At 41.8% G+C, this 26,448-nt stretch overlaps 1 protein-coding gene across 6 annotated transcripts in view; it reads left to right on the forward strand.

The window, feature by feature from the left end:
- The window catches only part of LOC111855497 (teneurin-1-like), a 365,325-nt gene that overhangs the window by 172,918 nt on the left and 165,959 nt on the right, over positions 1 to 26,448 (forward strand). The gene's annotated exons all lie outside the window — the stretch shown is intronic.

Raw genomic sequence — 26,448 nt, forward strand, 5'->3', positions numbered from 1 at the left:
AATATTTTAAAAAGCATTGATATGAACTTAAATATATCCTTAACAGTCCCTGACATCGTGGTAAATTTTCAATGCTAAGAGACTCTGCATGCCAAAAATATTTTCCACTTCACTTGATACGCTTACTATCACTGCATTTTTTGCCTGGAAGGAACAGGCAAAATCAGTAATGGAAAAAAAGGTTGTCAGTTTGCATCTGACCATATCTAGATCAAACGTATTAAGGTGAGGGATAAAAATGGATTCGACAACTTAAAGAGATGCCAGCCATTTATAGATATAATCTATAATATGTATAAATAACCCTCAGTTTCTAGCTGCATGACTCGTCATGCTTGTTGGTGTTTCTTAGTTCTGCCCTGGCCGTGTTTGACGGTGAATTACTAGATGGCAGAATGCATACATTTGCTGATTTTTTGCTGGATTTAACAGATTCCCACTGTGCTCCCAATTACATGTTCGGTGCAGATCACATGCTCTGACTTGTCTTGCATCTGTAATCTCAGACCTTAAGATGCCTTTAAATATCCATCATGTGATATGAGATTAATGTTTGACTTCCTGGTAAAGTTACCAAAAATTATTTGGAGTTACAGATCCCATACCTTTGCCTGCATAGATATTTATATGGATATTAGATTAAATGCACTTTTGTTTGACATGAATGGAAAGTTCTGACTTTTGTTTTGACTTGGTATATAATACTGACCTTTAGCAAGAAAGGCTAGAAGAAAGAAAGTGACCTTTTTTGGCATAATCAGATTTTGGATTTAGTCTTTTTCACAGAAGAGCTTGAAGCAGGTCAGCTGATTTTCACCTACTAATGTTAGCTTGCATTATGTTCACTAAGCTTACAAGCTAACAAAGCACTCATTTATTGGGTGATGCTGCTTCTCTGTTCATGTGTTTACAGAATACAAATGTGTCGTGTCATAAAAAAAGTACATGGTTGTTTGGCCAAGTCCCCACAAGAGGCTTGATGTAGGTTGATGGCAAGGACACTGTGTGTGTGTGTGTGTGTGTGTGTGTGTGTGTGTGCGCGCGTGCATGCAGGCACGCATGTGGGTTTGTGATGGGGCAGTACACAAATGCATTTCTGTTACAAATCACTGAACAATAGACAGATAGATAGATCGATGTGGGAGTGGTATCATTTTGTCGTTTGTCTATTTTTTTATTTTTCAGATTGTAAGTGCACCTGTTTGGAAATTATCCCAATGTTTTGTCTATTACCAAGACATTAATATTCAAACTCTGTTTGAACAAGCTGTAGAATGGTACAGACCTTTAGCCTCGATTGGGGGGTGTCGTGTCTGGAGTTTGGGGAATCAGGTGTTTAAAGCAAATCTGGTTAGCAGGCAAAAAACAAAAATGAGTTTATTACGTCATATGTAAGCCAAAATTTGTCATAATACAAGTGGACAGCATACAGCATTTCCTTAGATGTATGACATTTAGCGCTTCTTGCTATCGATAATCGTCTGTAGAAGGACGTTTTATGTTATATTGATGCATATGTCCATTAGCCGCTATTTGTTTGCATATAATGAAGTCATTGGCTAGACATTTGAATAGGATCTTCCAGGAAGGCTGAGGATTCGACCGATTTCTGTTCTGGCTTAGCCCGGCGCTCTGCCGGCCGGCACTCTGGAGAGTCGTCAGAGCGACGGCGATCCTGGCACAGGAGACCCAGAAATTTACATAGGCACGCCGCTTCTTTGGACAGCGGCTTTGGCAGGGGCAGTGGTAACATTTCCGGTAACATTTACAGGAGCACGGAACAGACCGAAGTCTGCGCACCACATAAACTTTAGGTCGCGCCGTTATAAAAGCGGGGGGAGCAGTTTTTCAAGCAAGCCCGTGGGGTTCCCTGTAGTAGGTAGCCTGACGCCACGCTAATTCTCCATCCGTATGTCTGGCAGATGAAGTCAACACGAGAAATAACATATCCACATCGTAGCTATTATTTAATCAGAGTCTTTCTAAGCAGAATCGATGCGGTGTGTGTATAAATGCACCGGACGCCATCCACACACTGTATCCGTCACCGATTGAATGATCGTAGCTCATTATAGCCAGTGAGCTCAGTTATAGTGTCCCTCTTCTCATCTTTTATCTCAAAGCCTCAGTCCCCTCGTTATCTAATTGATTTGTCAGTAACCCGGGAATTGCGCAGGGCATTGTCAATGCTCTGTAATTGCTATAAGCCGGAGACCAGCTCCCCTGATGGGGAGAGCCATCCCTACCCTGGACATACTGCTATTGACGCCCCACCTCCTGACTGAGCTTCATCATCTGCACCATGGTGTGCCCCACCCCCCCCCACCCCATGAAAACCTGACAGGTCTCCACGCTTAACTGGAGTCTCTGCCGGCCTGCATTTCTCAACCTCTGGCAGCTTCTGCCGTTAAATCCGAACGGAGCCCGTGAAACGGACGGCAGGGCTGCCTCTCTCCTCCTCGGAGTCACATGCGGTCCAGGTGTCCCCTCCATCCCGATGACTAACGGCCCGATGGTGGTCTGGCTCGGCTGCTCCGCACGGAAGCAGCTTGTCTCGGATTTGGGTTGGGGTCGAAATCTTGACAGAAAGCCCATCAGGCATGGTGGTCTTAGCCCCGGCTATTATAAAGGTCACGGCGGCCTGTCTCACCTCCGCTGCCTCAGCTAGGCCGGCATTCACTGATGCTATCGTTATATTTTTACAATCGGGAGTGTATCCCCTCCTCCCCTCCCCTCCCCTCCCCCATCGCTCTGCTCCTGGCTCTGAGTTCTAATATATCTCCAACACCCTCCTTCCACCTGGAGTCGTGTCTTTTGGGTTCCCTCCTGAATATGTACCCTATAAAATAAGAAAGTGCTTGAGTTATCCTTCTTAAAAAGCAATAATCACAATCAGACACCTAAAATATTAATAGCTTTTTGACTTTTTTTAAAAACTTATTTATATATTGTACCAGTGTAACTTATTCCCCAAGTGGTATATCAACCCAAATATATGAATAAATTATATGAAAAATATTGATTTAGCATCATCTGAAAGGCTTGCTGAATAGGTTTTGTTCGCATTATTTGTTCTTTGGATTCTAATTTCTGAAAGCAAAAGGGGACAAGTATGTTGGGTTATTAGTAAAGCTTCACGTATTTAAATAGCACGTCGAATATTGGCTGAATCCTTCCGCAGCCTGGGAGGTTTTGTGGTGTTGTGGAGGGACCCTAAAAGCAGGGGTGCATAGTGTGTTCTTCCTTGACGGGAGGATATTCATTGAGTTATGTCCCCTATAAAGAGGATATTAGTATCATACTGTAACTCATTTCTGTGTCCTTTAAGGTAGAGTGACTCAATAAATCACATGGAAATGCCCAACGTGGGCTTGCCTGAACGCTGCATCTTGGAGCCGGTTGGATAACGATATTCAATCCCAGTTCCACATTGGGAATATTGATGGCAGTGATTAAAAACAGGCAATCAGCAGCCAGGCTAAGCTTTGTGATGGGCAGATGGGGCCTAAGGCGTCCTGCTTTGTAACAGACTCGTCAGGATCCCATTAAAGCTCCTCTCCCAGATACCCACCTTTCCACATTTCCATTTTTAGCCCTTACAGGTTCTTCTTCTTGCAGATTCAGCTGTACTAACCTCACCGCCTGCCCAGGAGCCCTTAAGGAAGGCCATCTCCATCCTCATTGGTACTCCTTGCCAGGGTGGCCATTACCTAACAGTGACCTGAGCTTTTAGGTCCTGTTTCATTTGATGTATTTTGTATCTTGTGGAAGTCCAGCTTCTGTAGTCTTTTTATTTTGTTTTTGCCACTGAATCTGAGAGAGATGACATCATCAATGTCGTCTTTTGGTGTTCATTTTGATTTTCTCACAATGTCGCGTTTTGAATGGCATGTGTAATTATGACATGTTGATTTTGCCGATAAGCAATTTTAATGCTCCATTACTTGCCCAGGTCCCCCTTTATAACATGAACAGAATTTTGTTTGTTTGTTTGTTTGTTTGTTTGTTTGTTTGTATTAAGGGCATTTCTGATTGTGAGTTAAAATACCTACACTTCAGTATTGGATAAGTGGTTGGAAGATGGATGGATGGATGGATGGATTGTGTAAATATATCCATGAATATTCATGCATAGCTGAATTAAACAGTGAGATGAAAATATAACTTGAGCTGAGCTGCAATTACAGAGAAGATGATGCCCAGGGTCACATGTCCTGTCATTTGTAAAAGAGCAGTGATGAGCAGCACAGCACAAGGCATCCTTAGAATACCACACCATTTCCACTTGGTCCAGGACCCCCTCGACAGACCCCTGGCTGACCTGGCAATCAGAGGGGGCCACCTTTCCCTGCATCTCCAGATCTCCCTGCCTTCCCCCCAAAGCTCAGCAATAAACATCACTGATCACTGGCACTAGAATAGGAATGTCGTTCGGCAGAGAGCTGAGTTTGCCCTAGATGAAAACCAACAATTAATGTGTTTGCTTCTTCTTCTCGTAAAAGCATGTAAATATGATGATAAAATGCTTTATAAAATCCACTCATTGGTTATATTTATTCCTGAATTAATTACCAGGTAAGAGTCCTAAATAATGTTATTATCACCGTTACTATCTGCTGCTGTTGCAGGGAACAGCCATCTAATTTATTTTGCTGTCTCCTGTCATCAAAAAATATGGCCTTATTAAAGTTTACAAGCTCAAACCCAAACTTATAAAACGACAGAAGAACTAACTGTATCAATCTGCTTGCATAAAGCAGCAGTTTTAGCTTACAGAGCCTACAGGATTGTTTTTGTGTTTGTTTGCCGTTATATTCGAAAATGTCCCCTTGGCTCGCGCACCAACTCCAACTCCAGGGCGCTGCCTGATTTGGATCTTCCTCTCGTGAGATTGGTTCTCATTCGCAAAGACTGATAGAAAGCAATAGGATTAGCCATTCACCAAAGAACCTCGATGTTGCACGTTGGATCTGCATGCTGACTTTCTTGCTGATGCCAGGAAGTCAGCGAGATCTGAGAAATGAGAACGCGTCTCATTTCCTGACAGTTGCGCGAGTGTGACAGGGTGTGAATTAGCAGAACAAAGAGTACGTGATAGTACTGTAACTCCAGTTTTTCACTCTACAGATGGTAAATAAGAATATGTGGCTGAGCGGCACAAAGGCCGAGCTGCTCCAGAAGTACCAGGACGCCCATCTTGCAGTTTTCTCAATCGTTAAAAAAAGTATACCTCGTGGCGCTAGGCGATTCGATCCCAAAAACACTTTCTTTGCAAGCCTGTGTAGAATCGATACACAGTAGCTATCTTTAAACTTTGGACGAACTGAGGAAAACGCTTGTAGTGCCCTGGTGAAATCGGTTAAACCTGTTTTCCCCGCTGGTAACCGTGGAGAAACATCTCCTGCATTCGGTAAGAGCAGGGCCGTCTTGGTTATTTATATCTTCTGTTGCAAGATGGTTGAAACACCGTCGTGGGGTATGTGGCAGTTGGCAGCCTTCCGTCTTGAGGTCGCACAAGCTGCCGGGAGAAGCAGACGTGAAGGATGGGGTCTGGCCGAACTCCTCTAACTGACCGGAGGAAGGAGAGGTTGAGGAGTGTGGGAACAGCAGGTCACACGGACGGGCTGCTCCGCCATCGGAATGAAAGCGCCGTAGCCTTGCGCGTGGCACGTTACACCTTTATTCTTCCATCTGCAAACCCCCCCAGCCGCAGAACAATCATACCCATGACACCACCTCACTCCTTTACACCCGGTTTTCTCAAAAGGTCTTTAAGGCTCTTGTGTGAGCCTTTATTAAGTCTTGCTCTCCTCTCCATGTTTGACCGTACCCTACGTGCAATTCCCTTGACTCTCACATAGTGGCCAACACACAAAACACATGATGGTCTTTATGAATCCCACTGGTCATCATTGCATTATGGGAAATGTGCCTGTATAGGAAGTTGCCCTCTATTCCCATGCGACTCTGCATTTTCCGAAACGCTAAAACAGGTTTTCCAGCTTTGGTCAGCTGACTGTCAAGAGATTTTCAGTTTGAGACAAGTCTGCACAGGCTTTTCATGTATGTGACAGTTTTATTAGCTTGTAAATAGTCTGTCAGGTTTGCAAACTGCCCCATTGCTTTTGATGTAGCTGATTTTAGGTTTATAATAGAATTATATAAGTTTGCCGTATGATTTCTTGCGTGAGTGTCAGTCTGACAGCGTGTCACGTACGTCAGATGCATGGCAGTTAGCAACTATACTAAAACCTCGATCAGACTCTTTCAGTGACTCTCATCACTGACAAATATCAATTACTATTATTAATTAATTACTGTTTGTTACTCTTTTATTCATCAGTTGATCCAATTAGCTTGTAGCAGCACAGATCCGCAGGAAAAGGCTGACGTTGGATTTGTTCCATTCCACCTTTCCCAGTTATGCGCTGAATGCGAATGGCTTCATTTATCTGGGACAATTTTTACCCAGCGTTTGGAAATAGATGATTCAGACAGGGAGTCGGTGCAAGTTGCTGGCGCAGGATGACACTGCAGATGCTCACGTATCGCTCTGGCATTTGCTCGGTTTAAATGGGAGTCGAAGTGTTACTTCACATTAGAACGAACTGACATTTGTTAGAAGACTGACATTTGGGCAGACCGTGCATTTTTATCACTTCCCGGGAAGGCGTTAGATGGTAGATGTACTGCGATAGATCATTTGTGCCACGTTTCCTGCACTGTTTTGTTGTTGTTGTTGTTTTGCATTTTTCAAAATTTTCCATAAAAAGTATATATATAAACAAATTTGATATTCTTATTTTCAGAAAAAGAAATTGAGGTCAGTTTTAGAGCAGAGATTTTGGAGCATATGACTGGTCATAACATACAGTACAGATGGTGTCCGTTGTGTATTTCTGAGTTTTCTTCTGGAGAGGATTACCGTAGCTCCTCTAGTAGTGTATTTCTGAGTTTTCTTCTGGAGAGGATTACCGTAGGTCCTCTAGTAATCTGTCGATTTCATGCTTTAATTTTGCGAAGCCATCGAGAGTGGCACGGGCTTCGTTTAGCTCGCCTAATGGAATCATTTGTTGTCGTTTACCTCCCCTCTCCTCTTCTGAGTATTTGCACTCGAGGACTGAGAGCTCTGGCTGTCATTTCTGGGCCCGCTTTTGGGCCTCCTCCGGCGCCGAGCATCGGGTCTAGGGCACCGGTGACTGGTACTTTCTGCCTCAGTCACACCTCATTTTCATTTGGTTAATTTAACACGCAGTGCAGCAGGTGCTCCCAGATGGCATTCTGGGTAATGCCTAGCCTCTGTGCCCCTTTCCCAGAGCAAGGGTCTATTACTGAGGGGTGTTCTTCATTTCATTTTTTATATAATTTTTTTTTTTTAAAAAAGAAAGAAATTTTGTATCTAATTGCCTTTATGTAGCAGACCCTTTTATCCAAAGTGACTTAAAATTGAGAGAGCATGGTCAGCCCGTTTGGTGGGGCTACTGGGGGTTAATGGACTTGCTTAGGAACCCAGCAGTGACATCACTCAGCCAACCATGACATTTGAACCAGCAACCTTCTGATCACAGTACCGGGTCCTGACCCACAGAACCACATACCATCCATTACAGCGAAGTCAATATAAGTAGCAAAAAAATTGTGAAAATTTTAAATATGGGCGTAGGAATCTGCAGTGAAATCATTTTTATTGAAGACAAATGCCCTAGATTTCTTGGTGACTCCATTACTGCTGCTGATGAGCTTTTGGTGACAGCTGATGGTCTCACTGAGGTTCCAGGCAGGAGCTGTAGGTGTAGAGTGAGTGTCTTTGTTTGGGGGGCTCGGCCACTCTGGTCATGGTAGAGCTGAATGACAATGACGGACATGCGGCTGTCTGTCACAGACTATGGTGCAGGCCCTCCACGTGCAGTGTGTGGAAATGATACCATTTCTTTACTGGATTGTGGAAAACATTCATTTAAAAAGCAGCTTGATCCAAGCTTAATGTAAGTTAATGATAATAATAGTATTAATAATAATAAAGGTCATTGTCATCATCAACCGCATTTTTATTGTTGTGAGCGTTCCAGCTATGTCAGGTTTTATAGGAATAAGCTGAGCTGTTAGACGCTGACAACATTTTTGTTCCCAGAAGAAGCCATTTGTTGCTTTTCTGACTCTGACTTTTCTAAGATCTTGGAGAGCATTATGTCATGAAGCTCTACTGACCGGAGCACCTCAGTCCTAAACTCAACACTAAACAATGTGCTCAACGATGTCACCGGGTCAGTAGAAGCTATTTTAAAATGTTCATTTGTAATTACCCTGATGGATGCACAGATGGATGGATGGATCTATACACATTTTTATAGCAATGCTGTCAAATACTGGGATGTGGATGTGGATTCTGCAAATGGTTCAATAAGAGGAACGTTAAAAATATTACAGGAGAGAAAATGTCATTGGTCATACAGTTTTATAAGTAAGCAAAACTGATGGCTTTCGAATTCCCAAAAATTCACCTCTATATTGCCTCATTAAGAAGTGTAGGGCAGAATATATATTTTCAAATTAGTTTTATTATTGAAGTCAAGTTCACATAATACGTGATTGTAATGATTAGTTTTACTAATGAAAATGTTTTTTTTTATATGATATTGGTTAAATACGTGCAAATATCCCACACAAAAATTAACATTTTCATGTAGCACTGTACTGATATTTCATACTGTAAACATTTAAAAAATAAAAATAATGCAAAATTATTGTAGCTCTATCATTGCAAAGAATCAGATAGTATTGTGGATTTCAGGAGAAAAGAGTAATTGTTAAGGACAACTAATGATTTAAAATTAAAATCAACTTGAAAAATTAAAGTGATACAGTATGTGCAGATATTCATAATAACATACCGAATCGTAGATTCACAGGCAACAAAGGAAGCGTGACTGGGTAAGTCGTAGCCCAGGCTTACTCAGCCTGAGTGCTGGGAAGTATTATTGATGGCTGTTGGAGAGTTCATTAAGAGCGTCAAGGGCTGAGTTACCTCGCGCAGCAAATAACCACATATTCGAATCAATCAGCATACAATGGAACATGTCAATTTTATCTAAATTACCAGCAAGGTTCCTGGGCAAAGCGCGGCTGATTGAAAGTACTATAGAAAAATTCAATAGGTGAAATAGACTTGGCGACTGTCGGAAAGACTCAAAATGGAAATGTAGGCTTCAATGTGCTATGCAGCTAAAGCTAACTGCACTAAACTGGATGCCTGCTGCTGCAGTGCAGTGAGCTGGGCTCAGGTGTTTGCATGGGTTTATGGCAGCGGAGGAGGCTGCAGAAACAGCACGTGCTACAGGCTTGCGAGAAGCCGCAGGTGACACTAGAGTGTGGGCACCATGATCGAAGAGTGGCGGAGGACTGAGGCGCACACTCAGACTGCTGTGCGTCGCCGTTCGTCCTCCTGAAATGGAACATAGGTGGTGAGCCGTGGTATCAGCTGGCAGAAGAGGTTTCATGGAGTGTGTCAGCGCATGAGGCGCTCAATGCTAGGAGCGTTCGACAGGAAACTGACTGCTGAACAGTGGGGAAGCCTGATGGAGTCTGCGGAGTATCCGTATTCTCAACAAAAAGTAGAGTGTGGTAATATTCCAAAGTACTGGGCCGTACTATACTCATGCCTCCCAGGTGCCTGATGTGAAGAGCATAGAGTTTCAGCATACATGTGCACTCTCATACCTGCAATGTCATGCTGTACTTCACCATCGCGAGAAGTAGTGCGCATCTCATGGAGTAGCTTTTGGTCCTTCTGGAGAGCTGTCTCTTTGAGAGCAGGACCCTAATCCCGGGAGTCTTTGCTGTGTGGCCATCCCAAGCGTAATACCCAAGACCCACTCGTTTATGATGATTAATAAAGGTTATTGCAGATTATCGCGCAGGAGCCTTAGAGATTAAAGTTAACGGCGCTTATATAATGTGACGGGCAACTTTTGACCTGAAACTCCCCATAAAATAAACAGCTTACAATGCGTAAACAAGTGATTACCCGGCCCTTGAATGGATGTTTCTAGAAAGGAAAACAGTATCTGTAGGGACCTCTAAAGCAGAGTGAAATCACTTATTAATCAAGTCTCTAGACAACCTCGAGAAAAAGGAAATCCATTTTTATTTCACCTCCAAATAGAAGTGGGATGTAAATTATCCAGCAGTAGTTAGTGCAAATTTCACCTGTAAATCTGTGTGAAATATTTCCACCCCTTTTGTTTTGCTTCTGTGGTCTTTTGCTATTTGAAAAGTCAGTCTGCTCTTTGGAATTTATCTGACATGCTAGTTCCAGTATTAATAATTTACAATATTACTACTATTACCTTTACTACACATATAAAATACTTGTTTAGTGCCACATATTTCACTGTACATACAGAGACATTGGTCATGTTGATATAACGTCAGTGGTAAATGCATTATAAATTAATGACTACAAACGGTGACAAATGCTCTGCTGTCAGTGGAGTAATCTCTCGTTTTGCCTCCAGCCTGTGAGTGACCAATATTTTCTCTATGTACATCAGAGGCCTGTAATGATAGACCCAGTTCCTAAAATAAAACAAAGCAACAGCAGTCTAGCCAGTTTCGATCCGTTTTTTCATAGCAAGGAGATCCTGGATTCTTTTCATTTGAACCATTAGTAGTAGATTTTTTTGAGTAGGATTTAAAAAATACGTTATTGACATTGTGCTCAACGTAAAAGCACTGTGATTGCATCATTTGTGCTAGCTGAGTTTAATTTGTGAAAACTAAACAACGGTCTGACTTGTCTCTTTTTTCCACTGCTCTTAAAATATCTGCGATATCTTCTGACCTCTGCCAGCTTTATTAATAATGTGCGAGATAATGATCTCTTCACAGTCCAGAGGCCTTTCTCGTGGGCCTGATCTTGCCCAGTAACAAGGTGAAAAATAATGATTAAATGTGCGGTTCTGAGTGGAGGCTCAAGTCAAGTGCAGTTGCTTTAGGCAAAATGTTATCTGATGTGCCAGTATACTAGGAGCCACTTGATCTTATTTCCATCGTTCGTGAAAAATAAAAGTTTTCACCTGTCAGATCTTTCTCTTCCTCTTGGGCCACATATCCTGCTGAAAGGCCGTGAACTTGAGGAAGAGCTCACCCGGATGATGCATAACTTTTGTCATTAATATAAATGCTTGATTAGCTCATCCTAATGGGCACCTTAATAGCTGCATTCAACCCCAGAGGTGCTCTTAGTGCAATGTGCAGTTATCGAAAGTCCACAGCAATCAGGAGCATCCATCTATTTTCTGAAACCACTTGTCGTTTTCAGGGTTGTGGGGGGTCTGGAGCCTATGGCCACAAAGCAGGGAACAACCCAGGATGGGGTGCCAACCCATCACAGGGGACACTCACACAAGCACACCTACAGGCAATTTGGTAACTGCAATTAGCCTCTGCATGTTTTTATACTGTGGAGGGAAACCCCATGACAACACGTGAAGAACATGCAAATGCCACACTGACAGAGACTTGAATCCAGGTCCCAGAGGTATGAAGCAACAGTGCTAACCACTGCACCACCATGCCACCCCGAATACAGGAACACTTTCTTAAAGTTCCTTGAAAAAGACCACGGATCTCGGGCACAGCTAAATTATGGAGCAGAGTGACATCGCAAGCTAATCACAATAGCGAGTACATTTGAAGTATGGACTTTATTTTGTATGTATTTGCATTGGATAATCAGCGTGATACGACACGCGTGGTGCCCCATATTTTAAACAGATAAAATGGGGGATTATGAGAAGAGGAAATTAAGACATTTTACATTCCTATCAAATTAATGTCGAATGATTAATTACAATCTACGACATAGCTCAGCATCTGCTTCATTCTGCAATCTATATGCAGATGTTTGCCTTAATCACTCGCACTTCTGAAGATTATCAGTGATTTGAATACTAAATCACAAGATGACTTCTTTTTTGCCAAAGAATATTGCTTAGTTCCTGATTAAATCTTTTTTTTTTCCCCCTTTCGCCCTATGGTGATCCAGTACACTTTCCTAGAAAAATGTGTATCTTTTCTCTTTGGTAGCTAATCTTATTCCTTTGATAATAGCAACCTGTTTAAATTACAGTATCTGTAGGAGCATAGCTAGTGAGCGTACGCTTTAATGTCTCACTAGGCATAGCGCACTGACATATGTGCTTGAATTGGTGTTTGTGCTTCTTCACACCAAAAGACGTCACAGAAGCATGGTGTTGGACAGCAGACGCAGACTCACCGTTCTGTATTAAAAACATGGATTCCCAATTAAGGGAGTCGACTGATTTTTAATAACTTCTCAGTTGGCCGGGCTTGCGTTGATCTGAGATTTGTGTCTTTTGCATTTCGCTCACAAACAAAGGGATTTATTCTCTCCATTTCTCCAGACATGCATGTCTCCAGATTGTAGGAGGGAAACCGTATAAGCCCTAGAAGGTCACATGGAACCCCCCAAACCCCCGCTGGGGGGGTGCGTTTCTGAGTGATGATTGTGGAGGTGTTGGGCGCTAATGCTAATCTGCTGAACATCTGGACCAGAATTTCCATTTTTTGCAATTGCGGATAAACATAAAATTATCACAAGTTTACTGACAAAAAATATCAATAAGACAAGTTGTTATGTCTTCATACCACATAAAACAAAGGTAATACCAAGTAGAGCCATAAACAGCTTGTTGTTAAGGGTTGACCAAGGCAATAACACGACCAGTTCCCCAGCACTGTGAGAGAAAAAAAACGCACAATAAAATAAAATAAAGCCTTCCATGCAGGAGCCAGAGAATTAACGAGAAAAGGCAATCTGTGTTTGGGTGTACTCATCACACACGCTGGTGATTTAATTTGTCCATCTGTTTAGTTTTTGGTTCGTTCTGATGCTTTTCGGAGGGCTTTCACTCTGCTGCTGTGACTATTTTCAGCAGCTCTTCCCTAAAACTACCTGTGCTCAACTCTTGGATTTAAGTTGTGGTCCAGTACCTGTATACAAAATAACAAAGCAACGGTTAATTAATTTTGCAATTTAAATTAATTTTACGCATGGCCTAATCATATTATTGACATGGTCACAGCATATATTAACAGAGTAAATTGAATGCTGTGAAAGTGGAAATGACAAAACATTTTCTAATCTTCCAAGAGTCTAATAGTCAGCCTACTGATTTTACCCCCCAAACAAAAACTTTCCTAGGTTTTTTTTTTTTTTTTGCAATTTATAACTATTATCAGAAGTCTTTCAAAGAAAATGCATAGTATATCTTGTTGCTACGATTTTTCATGTATCTCATACGATGTGATTGCTCTATGTGGGCACCTCTGTTTATGACGTGTATCTAATATTTGCTTGAGATTAGGACACATAATTTTAAGGCAAGATATCAATCTTTCATGGGAAATACATGCCCTGTAGGAGGCACCGTGTAGACATAATATTTGTCATTTTTTCTTATGTTCTCTACACCGACCCTGGCTTTTAATGCAATTTAAAAAATTTGAAACATTTCTCGCAATTGGTATTTACTGTTTCTCCTTTTATGTCTGTATTGTCAATTTTCTATGCTCACTGATAATAAGGCTTGATAAGATTGCAGAAAGAGGAATGTTGACGAAATAGGATTCTGCCACAGTGTAAAGAGTTCTGTAGGTTTCTACAGTGATGAAGGTACCTTCTATTCTGCTGCCTCGTCTTGCTTTTTCAGTGCCTGAACGTCTTATACAAATCAGACGAGACAAACCTAGACATCTCAAGGTCTGTCCCAGTGGGCGTCAGTACTACTCAACACCCCTGAAATCAAAAATTATTGATTGCTGAGCTTTTTTTTCCGCAATTATGACGAAGATTACAGTTTATTGTCCTGTCTATTCAGATTTTTGTGTGTGTGTGAGTGTGTGTGTGTGTAAGACATTCTCACTTTACATGCCAAACAGTAGGCTCCGCAGAGGAAGAACAGATTAACATTTAATTTGCATGGTTTAAACAAAACAACCCAGCAAGGATATCCAGATGTTATCAAAACTTTAATCACTTTAATCGTCTTCAATGTTTAAAGAGGTCTCGCTTAAAACTAAAAATACCTGAAGGAATTCACCATGTTGCCGAAAACTGTACGATCTCTGCACTTGAATCTGCTCTTGCGTATTGCTCTGTGTGGGGTTTGCATGTTCTACCTGATGGTTGGAACCAAGCCCTATAGTTTAAAACCTTAGTCAAAATGTTCTTATGTCATATGGATTGGTGACTGCTGGTTGACGTTTTTTGAGCGAGTGAGCTGTGGCGAATATATACAACATCTTATACCATGTAGCTACTGGGATGCTTACGTAGATCCCACCAGTCTCAAGCTGGATTAGCAGATACTTGAAATCAATGGACTGCCAGTATATAAGAATGTAATGTAAGTCCCTTCAAGGCAGCAATATCAGCATAAATTAATTCAGCCCTGAAAAATTAATAATTATTTCCTCAGGCATTTGCTCTACAGAATCAAATGATAATACACTTTCAGTTTAATTTATATACTTTTTGCTTGTTGGATGTGTGGTCGTAACACATCCAATATACAATATACAGTATCGTGCAAAAGTCTTAGACAGTCAAAGAAAATGATCTTTAAATGATTTTCTTGTTTATGTAAAACTATGATATTATGTCTATTAAAGTGTGTTAGCTATTCCAAAATCTCTCCTAAAGTTACTCCAGTATTTCAAGTTCTGTCCAGTACACCCATGTATTTGTTGAATTGACCACTAGCATGCCACATTTGGATAATCAGTACCTCATTAAAAAATGTAATAATCAATTAATAAATTGAGGTTGGTAAGATTTAAAGCATACATGGAATGGCTGAGATACCGCTGAGTAGAGGTTTGGGAACTGAAGCGGCGTTCATCTAGCCATCCAACAAGCGTTTTCTGTTAGTCAGCATTTACTTAACTTCTAATCATAAATTGTGTTTTGTTCTGAGCAAATATACACTCACTACCCAGATATATCGCTTTAAGCATGTCCTTTGACTGGCTGAGACACTTGCACAGTACTGTAGTCATTTGTAAGAAGAGCCGTGAGCTGAAGCCACGGAAAGTCAGCGTCTGAAACTCGACGGGGGCAGACCAGTGGAAACGCGATGACTGAAAGGATGGAACTGATAGGTCTCCCACAGCCGGGCCGATGGAGCTGATAGGTCTCCCAGAGCCGGGCTGATAGAGCTGGTAGGTCTCCCGGAACCGGGCCGATGGAGCTAATAGGCCTCGCGGAGCCGGGCCGATGGAGCTGATAGGCCTCGCGGAGCCGGGCCGATGGAGCTGATAGGTCTCCTGGAGCTGGGCCGATGGAGCTGATAGGTCTCCCAAAGCCAGGCCAATGGAGTTGATAGGCCTCCTGGAGTCGGCCCGATGGAGCAGATAGGTCTCCTGGAACCGGGCCGATGAAGCTGATAGGTCTCCCAAAGCTGGGTCTTGCTGGAATTCTGGGATTTTGGCATCTCCATTTTTATAGTGGTAGGTACCTATAGAGTACTGTGTTGTTAATAAATACACCTGTACTGTTATATTGGTTAATATTACATTGTGGGGACCAAATTTTCCCCACAATGTAATAAAAACCTGTTTTTTGACATTGTGGGGACCATTTTTTAGGTCCCCACAAAGATCTGTGAATGTACTCAGAAATTAAAAATGCTATTTTGTTTGATCAAGGTTACAGCGGGTAAGGGTTAAGGTCATCATGTTGGGATTAGATAGAATTGAATGGAGAGTCCCCACAAACATATAATTACAAACCTGTGTGTGTGTGTGTGTGTGTGTCTGGTCCAGGTATACCTTACCTTGTGGGGACCAAATGTCCCCACAACATGATGAATACGTTATTTTTTTTACCTTATGGGGATCACTCCTTGATACTTTTAGCATTAGCATTTTTCCCATGGAAATGAATGAGCGGTCCCCAAAAAGATATGATTACATGACTGTGTGTGTGTGTGTTCGTAAGATAAAACAAATGAAAGGAAAGGAACTAGCGATGGGAATCACAGACTTAATTCCAAACAAAAGCAGTAATAAATTACATCAGACACACCTTAAGATGAAAGGCAATTTCACATAATTTGATATGATACAATAGACTGTGATCCGATTTAGGAGAGACTGAAGAAAACTGTTTTTTCCCCAGAAATGAAATTGCATTATTGAAAAAAAGAACTTGTACAATATTATGAAGGAACAGTATGACTGGACATGTAATATATTTTTGGGGCATTTATTGTCATTATCGAAATTATGCAGCGTGGAATAATGATTAAAAACAATTCTTTCCATTTCACCAGAATAGTCAATGTTTTACTGACAGCAGGAATTTAATTACCTTTCAATTTCAATTACACAGATCCTTAGAATCCAACATATAGTGTCTGATTCTTTGATTTGAGTTCATAAACTCCTCTCTGCATCTGTACTTATAAACCAGAATTTTTAAAAAGCACATGACTTTGTATAAACCTCAGACTGTATTACAGTCATTTTTCATGCCTTTTTTGACTTTCTTTGTCCAGAGCCCCTGTTTTTCATGTGAATGCCAGGCAGTTGCAGTCCCATTACTGGGCTAAGTGGCAGGTGGGACTCTATGGAGGACTATAGAAGCATCACAGAGCATGCAATATGTGTTTACAATATTACCACATCCCATAATAAGGATACTGATCTGCAGCTGTGCTGACTGTATTTTTGCAGAAGAAAGCTGACATTTTTATTTGAAAAGAGACACGTTTTTAACCTTAGTGACCAAGTAAATGCTGAAGTGGGATTTCAAACAAATCCCAAATGAGCGTTTAACCTTCCTGGTGATGTGTATTGAGTAAATCTTCCAGTGTTTCTGCAGTCAGTCTGGGTAATTGTGTTGCCCTTCAGTACTTTGCTTTTTATATCCGTCTATACATGTGCTATTTTATTTCACCTTCACATAGAGTATTCTACACTGTAGTCTTATTCAATAATTTACTCTAGTTCATTTAAATTCGCAAATCATAGAGCAGGTCCAATCTTTACAATGCCTTTAATTAAAAATCAGAGTTGCACGTCCAGGATTGGGGGTTCAAATTCCACCCCTGCTCTGTGTGTGTGGAGTTTGCACGCTGTATCTGTGTTGTGTGGGTTTCCTCCAGGTACTGCAGTTTCCTCCTGCAGTCAAAAGAAATACAGTTAGGTGAACAGGCATGTCTCAGGTGCCCTTAGTGTGTGATCATGCCTCAGGGTGTGTGTGTGTGTGTGTGTGTGTGTTTGTGTGTGCATTCTGTGTTGGCCTCCCATTCAGTGAGTTTTCCTTGTTCTACCTGGGAAAGGCTCCCCCACAACCCTCTGCTACATGAAATGGATGGAAAGATGTATGTATGGATGGATGGATGGATAGATAGACCATATAGTTGTGTTTGGAATAAGTTATTTTGACTTGTTTTAGTAGTAAATTAATTTGGTTAATTGGTTGGCTAACAGTATGCTAATCTGCAGAAAATCATCTTTTTCTTTTGTGAATTTATGCTGAAAATATTAGCCTACAGTATTTATTCTATTTATTCAGTGGGGAAAACATTCTAAGTTCAAGGTAACTCATAGATCAATGTTGGAAAACCATTGTTTTCCAAGGAAACCTAGTTAACATTCAAAGAACTATAAAACTTTTGCTCATTTATGTATTTTTTTACGTTCGGTTCGAGTTTTATTTACACAAAATGTTCTGTGGGCAAAACGAAAAATTATTGGTTTAGAGAGATAACCAATCAGATTGTAGAGGCAACAATGAGAGGGGGTGGGGCCAAGACATCTTATTGGTTGGTCCCACCTCCTGTAGTTGCTTGGACCCACCTCCTACAATCTGATTGGTCAATTTTCTTTCTGCCCTTTTACATAAGTAAAACTTCCATGAGCTTTTATATAGTTCTGTACTAAGACTTCTCTTTGCAGTTGACCATGTTTGCTCATTTAACATCATGAAGAAAAAATATACTATGCTGTTAATTACATATAGCACCAGCATGCATTATCATAAGCTCTGAGTTGTCCACATCAGTGTTTATATATTTTAGTTTATGCATTGAAGAATTCCCAAAGGCATATGGGCTTTTTGGTTCGCTATACATAAATACCTTTCGTTGTTTGGCCGGATATATTAACCTTGAAATTTTTGCGACACCACGAGAAGATGCGTCTCTCTTGTGATCCTCAGGCATGTACTGAATATTAAACGAGACAAAACATTTCAGAGACAAATAAAGGAGGAGTAGTATCAGGCTGTCAATGTCTATGAAGCGATTATAATAAAAATAATATATATAAACAAACAAACAAACGAACATAAATAATTATTAAGCTCCCGATGGGGTCTGTTTTGCCTGGTATGTATGTGTGTGTTTTCAGGTTGACAGGGTTGGTGGGAGTGGTACTTGGCACGTTGCCTAATCTGATTTTTTGTTAACGTCCCCTTTCACATCCACAGATCACAAACACCAGCTGTAACTGTTTATACCATTCGCCAAAACTGGTGTCAAGCGTCACATGAAATCCAGCAACAGTTCTAATTACTTGCATCTTGCGTTCCTGTGTGTAAACCTGCGATACTGTTGCAGTATATCCAAATCCTTCCTTCTTGTATTTTTTTTCGTGTATCGATGAGGAGAAACCCTCATGATTTGAGGCAGAAAAAAAATAAATCTTCATTACAGATAATCTACACATTACCACTAAATGATGTGTGAGCAAGGCAGAGTGGTCCTTCTAAATACAATAGTTGACTTTAGCAGCTTAAAATCTTTAAAAAATTTATGATAAAAAAAAAATGTGTGTGTAGGATGAGCTGGAAATCGAAGCGGGGCAAAGCTGAGGTACCATCAGCATAAGGCATTTAGGCTCCTGGAATAAGCTGATTTTACCACGTTTGACTGGTTCAGTAGTTGCAGTCTAAAAACAAAATAAATTTATGCTGAGAATAACCATGGCTGCTAGTTCATTAATAAAAGATTTATGTTATTTTTTTCTGAGAGAGCGAGCAAGAGTTTTATAAGGATCAGGGATAGTTTAATCCTGCCCTACCTTGAGTTATCCATTCATCCATCCATCCATCCCCCATAACCTCTGATCTGGTGTCGGATCACAATAAGCCTGGAGTTTGTCCATAAAAACGGATAGGCATCACCATGGTTGGAATTCCAGTTCATGTCTGAACATACACTCTTACTCACGACCACAGTTTAGAGACATCAGTTTGCCTGACCACATGTTTTTGTATCGCTGGAGGAAGCCTGTGTACCTGGAGATGCCCTTGCAAACACAGGGGATACTTATAAACGCCACCCCTTGATACTTTTAAAAATATGGTGACGCCGTGACCAGTTTCACGCTAGTTTTTAATGTAACGTCACAGATGTGGCGACGCTGAGCTGAAGCACCCTACCGGCTAGCTAAATCTGAGTCTGCGTTACGTCATAAGTGGCATAAGGCAAGACGACTGCACATCTGTGGTCCTGCTGCAGTTATGTGTGTGTGTGTGTCTCAACATTACTCTCATCATTCGGTGAGATTCTACTTTCATTATAGGAATTGTTTATATCTGCGTTTGGTGCTTTGATTAATAGAAATACCCTCATTTAGTCTTCTATGTCATTAAAATCTTGTACGCATTTGTCTTGAAAGATATAGTAGAAAGTGCATGTCATATACAAATTCAGAGGTAAGAGACACTAAGAAGTTTTAAATCATAGCACCCATTAGAAATATTCACGTTTTAAAACTTTAGTCTGGGTAGTGATACATATTTTTTTTCCTGCGCGGTCAGGTACTGGCATGGACCGGCATGAAAGGTTTATTGAGAATTACTGTTCTGGACTGTGTTCCTGTCAGTACCCGAGATTAATGTCCGTGGGACTATAGATGCAGTTTTGGTGAAATAGTATGACAGGAGACGTGTACTTGCAGAAGGGAACCCGGGTGCATTACTGCAGGGATAGCTGGCGCGTGGCGCGGAAGGAGAGTCGAGCCGAGAGATACGGAACGTTCAAAGCCTCAGCAGTCTGTTGTTTTCCAACTTCGGGCTAACGTGTACGGATAGGGAAGACAGGCCTTCACTTTTAATTACTGCTTCTCTTCTTCCCCCGTGCTTTGTTTGTTCCCTCACAGGATGTACGAAAGTCTTATTTTTTCCGTAAATTATTCAGTAGTTTACAGTTATATAGTTGCAATTAATGATCCTTTTCAGTGGTGCACTGTTTTACAGAAAATGGATGGATGGACTTAAATAACTATAACTATGACTAATTATAGTAGTTTATAGTAGTTAGTGGGGGGCTTGTGGGGGTGGGGGGTGGCTCAAGGAGCAGCATGGTAGCCTCACAGCTCAGGGCCGTGGGTTCAGCTCGCTGGCAGCACTCGTTCCTCCTCATGAAGGTCGCTCTTATATGCTGTCTGATCATAGAAATACGGCATGAAACAATGAACAAATCAAAGAATCTGAAAAGAAGTAATGGAGTCTGGAGCAACCTATGGATAGCTGCTGGTGGTGACGGCACTTCTCTGAGGAGCACTTTGGAAGAGCACTTTGATGTGTGGCATTAGCAAAGATTAAAGAGCGAGGATAATGTTGATGAATTACTGGCCCGCAGGTACTTTAACGTGTGTCCAAAATTTCTCAAAATATGTTTGATCTTTTCAACTAACAAGAGGGATCCTCCCACTATCTGAAGCTCATTGTTAAAGCTTTATAACGGCTTTTAATGTGGAGGTATTTGAAGTGCCATTTTATACCTTTTTTTTTGTGGGCCAGCAGTAGTAGAATTAAGGTTGAAATGCCTGTTTAATATATATTTTTTTCCATCATTATAATTTTGAAGACTACTTGTAAGGTATTTCTTATTTGTGACAAATAGCTTTAATGCAATACAGTTCTTGCACTATCCAAAAATATAAAGTATATTACTTACAGAGATATTGTAGGAATTTGTGAAAGGTACATCTCGATTCTCACCCAGAGAAACGGGAATGAAGGAGGCTGGATGGTCGTTAGAAGCTATTATTTTTTTATTTGTATATAATGATTTGCTGCCATTTCTGAAAGTTGTTTAATAATATCATACTAGCACCGAACGTAAGAAGCTTGCAAATCCATAACCTGGTCTTTCCTATCAATACTCAAATAAAATGTGCCCTTTCTATCTTAATTCTCAAATATCCCGAGGCACAAACAGTGCAAACTCTGTTTGGTGTCCAGATATTACTCATTTCTCACTAATGTCAAGTCACCCTCACTTAGATCTCATAGCCAAAGTAAACAGGTCATTCGTTCACTCGTTGTAATTTGTCCTGCTGTGGATCACACGGTATTATTTCATATTAGCAGCAAGGCAGAAATTGAGGTTTAAACAGGTCTTTGAATTAAAGCCTCGACGCGGACCGGTCCCTTGAGCATGTTAGATGTTACAGGCTGCGTGGCTTTAACCCCGTCTTGATAAAGCTGCGAATAAAGAAGCCAAGAAGCCAGCCTTGGCTCACTGATATCCACATCACTAGCTACAGCTAGCTACGTGACGTCCGCTTTGGATCAGCCAAAGTGCAACATGCTTTCTCATGACCCAATCTGTTACCCTTATCATCAGTTGCACAGAAAACTCTGTCCTGGAGTTATAAGCCATGGAATCAAGGACGTTTTGATATGAATGTTACCATAGCAATGGATATTACATCATTAGCTCATTCTCGAGGCTGTCTAAGCATTGCATTTCCCTCACACCATCATGCCAGGGTGTGATATTGCTTGGTTCTTTAGATGCAGAAGCTTGCTTTGAAAGACCCCCTATCCAATGATTCTGTTAATCCAAATGCTAAAAAGTAAATAGTAATATCAATAGCTAAAGAAGTTTCAAAAATTGTTTTTCCTGCTCAGCGACAGGATAGGATCAAAGCAGGTGCCTTTGCAGGTTGTTGACCATTGTTTGATTTTTCGGAACTGGATGCGATCCAAGGTGAAACACAGATGTGTGTTGTTCATCTAGGTACAATGGACAATATTTTTAGCTTTTGTGTGAGACAGAAAATCACTCTGCAAAATGGGAACTGTAAATTGGGGAGCTTTAACAGAGCTTTCCAGGCACTGGGGTGAAAAAAGGATGAAAAAAGGAAATGGAAATGATGAGGGAGTTTACAGGACTTAAGAATAAGTGGAACAAGCGACGGTGGATGAGTGGCTGATATTTTTGTGAACGTGTTCTTTTCATTCCGACCACAATTAACAACCGGACAGCCTGCCGTATTTTTCAAATACCACCCATCCGTTCACCCATCACTCACCTGTTTGACTGAAATGCTTATGCCATACAGGGGTAGCTCAAAGTTTGACCTTTTCACTGGGGGCCTTGGACATAGAGGGGGATATACCCTAATGAAGAAGTCAACCCATCATAGAGCTGAGGATAGTTCAGCTTTAACCCAATGATTTACGTCGCACTTTCCAACTGAAACGCAACAAAGACAGTATGGAGTGTCAGTGTTATTTAAGCAGTGCTGCATATACAATTTTAAGTTTAGCAAATGACTGAACTTTTCAACTTTTCAGATTAAGGCTCAGAGGTTGTTTTATTGTTATGTGTTATGTAGTACAATAAAAGTCTTACTTGTGCGCTTTTCTTGGAACATAGAGCCATGAACACAAAACAATAATAAGAAAATGCAATAAGAAAATGCAATAGATACTGCTTCCGTCGATTTTCCGACTACTTATTCAGGTCAGGAACATGGTGGGGGTGGGAGGGGGGGCAAGGCTGAATAGACTGTGAGACCTCACACTGTACACTGGACAATTTAGAGACACCAATTAGCCTAACTGCATGTCTTTGGACTGCAGTAGGAAACCCCACAGAACAAGGGGACGACGTGCAGCCATCAGAGACAGACCCAAGGTGGGATTCAGCCCCCCAACCCTGTCGATGTGAAGCAACATTGCTGCCCCATGAGCTGCCATGTCACACCCTGCATATGGTAGATGACAATACATATCGATTCATGATCAATGAATAAATGATTAAGAATGTTTCCAGACTTAGAAATGTTTAGCAGTGACATTCCAAAGAATGACCCTTGTTTGGGTATAGAAATTGTGTAATTATTACGCAACCAATTTTTAAAAACTTTCCAACTAATCAAAAGGCTGAATCACTTAGTTCCTTGAAGGCGCTACTATGGTAACGGTATACTTACTAAATATGTCCCCCTTCCACACGTCTCATACCGTCTACTCGTTGTGTGGCTGCAAAGATGAAGGGAAGCCTTCGTCATTAGCTCTGCAAGTTGAAAACGTCGATCGATAAATGATTGCCACCAATTGACCAGTGAAACAGTAAATATTGCATTTCTACAGCATTATGCTGCAGCCAAATGCTTCCATTAGACGTGACTCACTATACTAATTTTTCCATCTTTACCCAGCATGCCCTGCGCAGACATGCTATTAGCTTTTCAGAAGTATTCACTTTGCATTCTGGAAGAATACATTGTGGTCTCTTCATATTCAGAATCATATATCATCTGCTAATACCAGGGCGTTCTAGTGGCTCTGGGGGTTGTGCTGTAGCCTCACACCTTCAGGGCTGGTGGGCTCAAATCCCGCCACCAGCTCTGTGTGGGTGTTTTAAATTTGCATGTCCTCCCCATGTGTCCTCCAGGTTCTCCACTTTCCTACTTCAGCCCCAGAAACATGCATTTGGGTGATGCGCTGCCTATGCTATAGACGGGAGAAAGATGCATAGATGGGTCGTCGTCTTAGAATCAAACTGTCACCGCATCATTAGATTTTAGTGTATATTGTAAAATCGCTCCTTCATTCGTCGGACCGAGGAGACGTGTTACACATTCGAATGGGGTCCCAGAAAGCGGGAGATGGTAGGGAATAAATATTAAAATAGTTTTTACTTTTTGGGTTTTCTGAAGGGTTTCAGGAGGGCTGTACCATTTCTTAGAAAGTGCCTAGTGGCTTTCCCTTTCCTTTTCCCTTTCGGATGGCTGTGACTGCATTTAGTTATGGCCACCTGGGTAATAGCCCTATGCAGGCCTCATGAAAATGGATTGTGCTGAGTATCTGCAGCATGAAGGATTCATGCCCTGCAGTTAGATTAGGACCTGCCTATCACGCGCCGTCCCAGGGTGGCACACGCGTAACCCGGAAAATGTATTGCTGTAGCTATTCTGCTCCCTTTCCACAGAAGTGTTTGATGGTCATTATATTGCGGTAATTTTGGCTTTTCTTCCGCATAAATCAGATTTGATCATCCCCGCGGACGCCGTGTGGGAGAAGACACGTATGCGTTCCGAGGCACGACTCGAAGCGGTCGCATTTGCAGGGATGCCATATGATCCGCGCGCACGTAGACACGTAGAGCCGCAGTGAAAACGCGCAAATTGCCCCGCGCCGGGCAGAGGGGTCATGAATCAGAGGCGAGCGGCACCTGTAATTACGGCTGCGTGATTCCAGTGTTGTCGCCTGATCACACGGTAACGGGCTGTGAGACGCGCACCGGGATTGGTCGACTGATATGCCCTAACTGGAAAATCTGAGCGGCGAATTAATGGTCTGTGCTGCGTCATTACTCTACTGCATGCTGTGATTGTTACGCTGTGGCTTCATTTCAGCTACCTTTCCTTTCGTACCACTTTGATTACAGTCATTACCCCCGTTAATCATTAATACCACCACAAACACTATATAAAAAATGAATATATCATCATCTGAATATTACAATGCATCTTCGGCATCATTTGCGGCAATAAAAATGAGATTTAAAACATTAAAAACCGAGTATGTAGATCAATATTTCCAGTAACCACCGATTTACAACTGTGACTTCACATAGGCACAAAAACATTAAAATTACGTCTCAGTTAGCTGTCTCTTACTATAAAATTATAGGTTGTACCTGTTTTAAAGATATTTGATTCAGGGATATACATATTTATATACGTGAAAAGTGTGTGGCATGCATTTTCCAGCAGTGTGGGGTTATTTTTCTGAATATAAACAGAAAATTTCCTTTATTTGGAACCCGAGGATGGGCCCCACAGTAAGGCCCCAAACTACAGGCCTACAGAGCTAATGGTGCCGGCTCTCAGCATCCCGGCACTCACCACGGTTACCAGCACGCTAACGGCACCCGACGGGCCGGAGCGTGGGAAGCGGCAGGCAGGCCTCGCAGTGCGAATTAACAACCCCACACCTCACAGGATACAAACATTTGCCTGGGATCGCTGTGAAACCTCACCAAAGCGCGCCAGGGCAAAAACAGCAGTGAAGTGCGGCCCCCGGGAGGACCTGGACATCCAGCGCCTGCAGAAAGCCTGCAGCCAGCCTGCAGCGCTGTGGCGGGGCAGACCCCCCCACACACATGGGGGCCAGCAGATTGTCCCTGAGCACCTTTGTCATTGTTTCATCTCCCCACTAACCGCCAGCCAGTTCCACAGAATACGGTATGCTGGACTCCACCTTTGGTGCTTCAGTATACAGTAGTGAAGGGTAGCGGGGGGGGGGGGGTTACCACAAGTGCTGGCCTGAATTTTTGACCAGTTTGTTCAGAAATATGCAGATACAAACTTGTAGTTTGAATTAAAAAGATTTTGTGTCGACCTCCAGGGGTCCAACAGAAAATCCACCCAGGATCTTGTGCTCTTACTCACTTAATCTGCGATCTCTGTGCTATCTTAATAGGCCTGCCTCCATCTCAGCTGCTCTGTCTGCCGGTTATTGGCCTACACTAATTCATTTTGGGAAAGTGTGATCATATCTTACTCCAGATTTTAGATGTGCAGAAAATGATATCTTGCCCCCCATGTGTTATTTATTCATAGCGCAATCAGACTCGTTGCAGATCGCCTTCGCTCAGGCGGGGCCGTGTTTCACTGAAAAGGCCCCCGACTGTGTTTCTGCCATGCGTCAGTGAGTGTTCAGTCATGTCCACGTATCACACCGGCAGAAAACTGGCAGGAGGTGTTAAATTATTATATTTGTGGGGAAATCTGGAAAGAGTGCTCAAAGAAAAAAGGAGGTCACCATCTATGAAAAATAAAATTAAAATGAGACAGAACTGATTCGTGATAATTGCATTTTAGCTAATGGCTAGTGAAAGATCTCTGGAGTGTTCCGGTTATTAAAGCGCGACTCTGCCATCTTCTGCAGATGTCTGACTCTCCCTTTTTTCCCCGTTTTCCACAGGTAATTTAGAAAGAAGAGCCCTCGTGTTTCTGTGCCAAGCTTTGCTGAGCTTTAGCCACATTAATTGAGCGAAATGTGTATGTGTGTGTCTGTGTGCGTGTGTGCTTTTTTCCAACTAGGATAACACTACAAGGTTGTTAGATTGGCTAACTGCCAAGTGATATAAAAAAAACACTATTGTATAA

Source organism: Paramormyrops kingsleyae, chromosome 10 (assembly GCF_048594095.1).
Source record: "Paramormyrops kingsleyae isolate MSU_618 chromosome 10, PKINGS_0.4, whole genome shotgun sequence".
Taxonomy (NCBI): domain Eukaryota; kingdom Metazoa; phylum Chordata; class Actinopteri; order Osteoglossiformes; family Mormyridae; genus Paramormyrops; species Paramormyrops kingsleyae.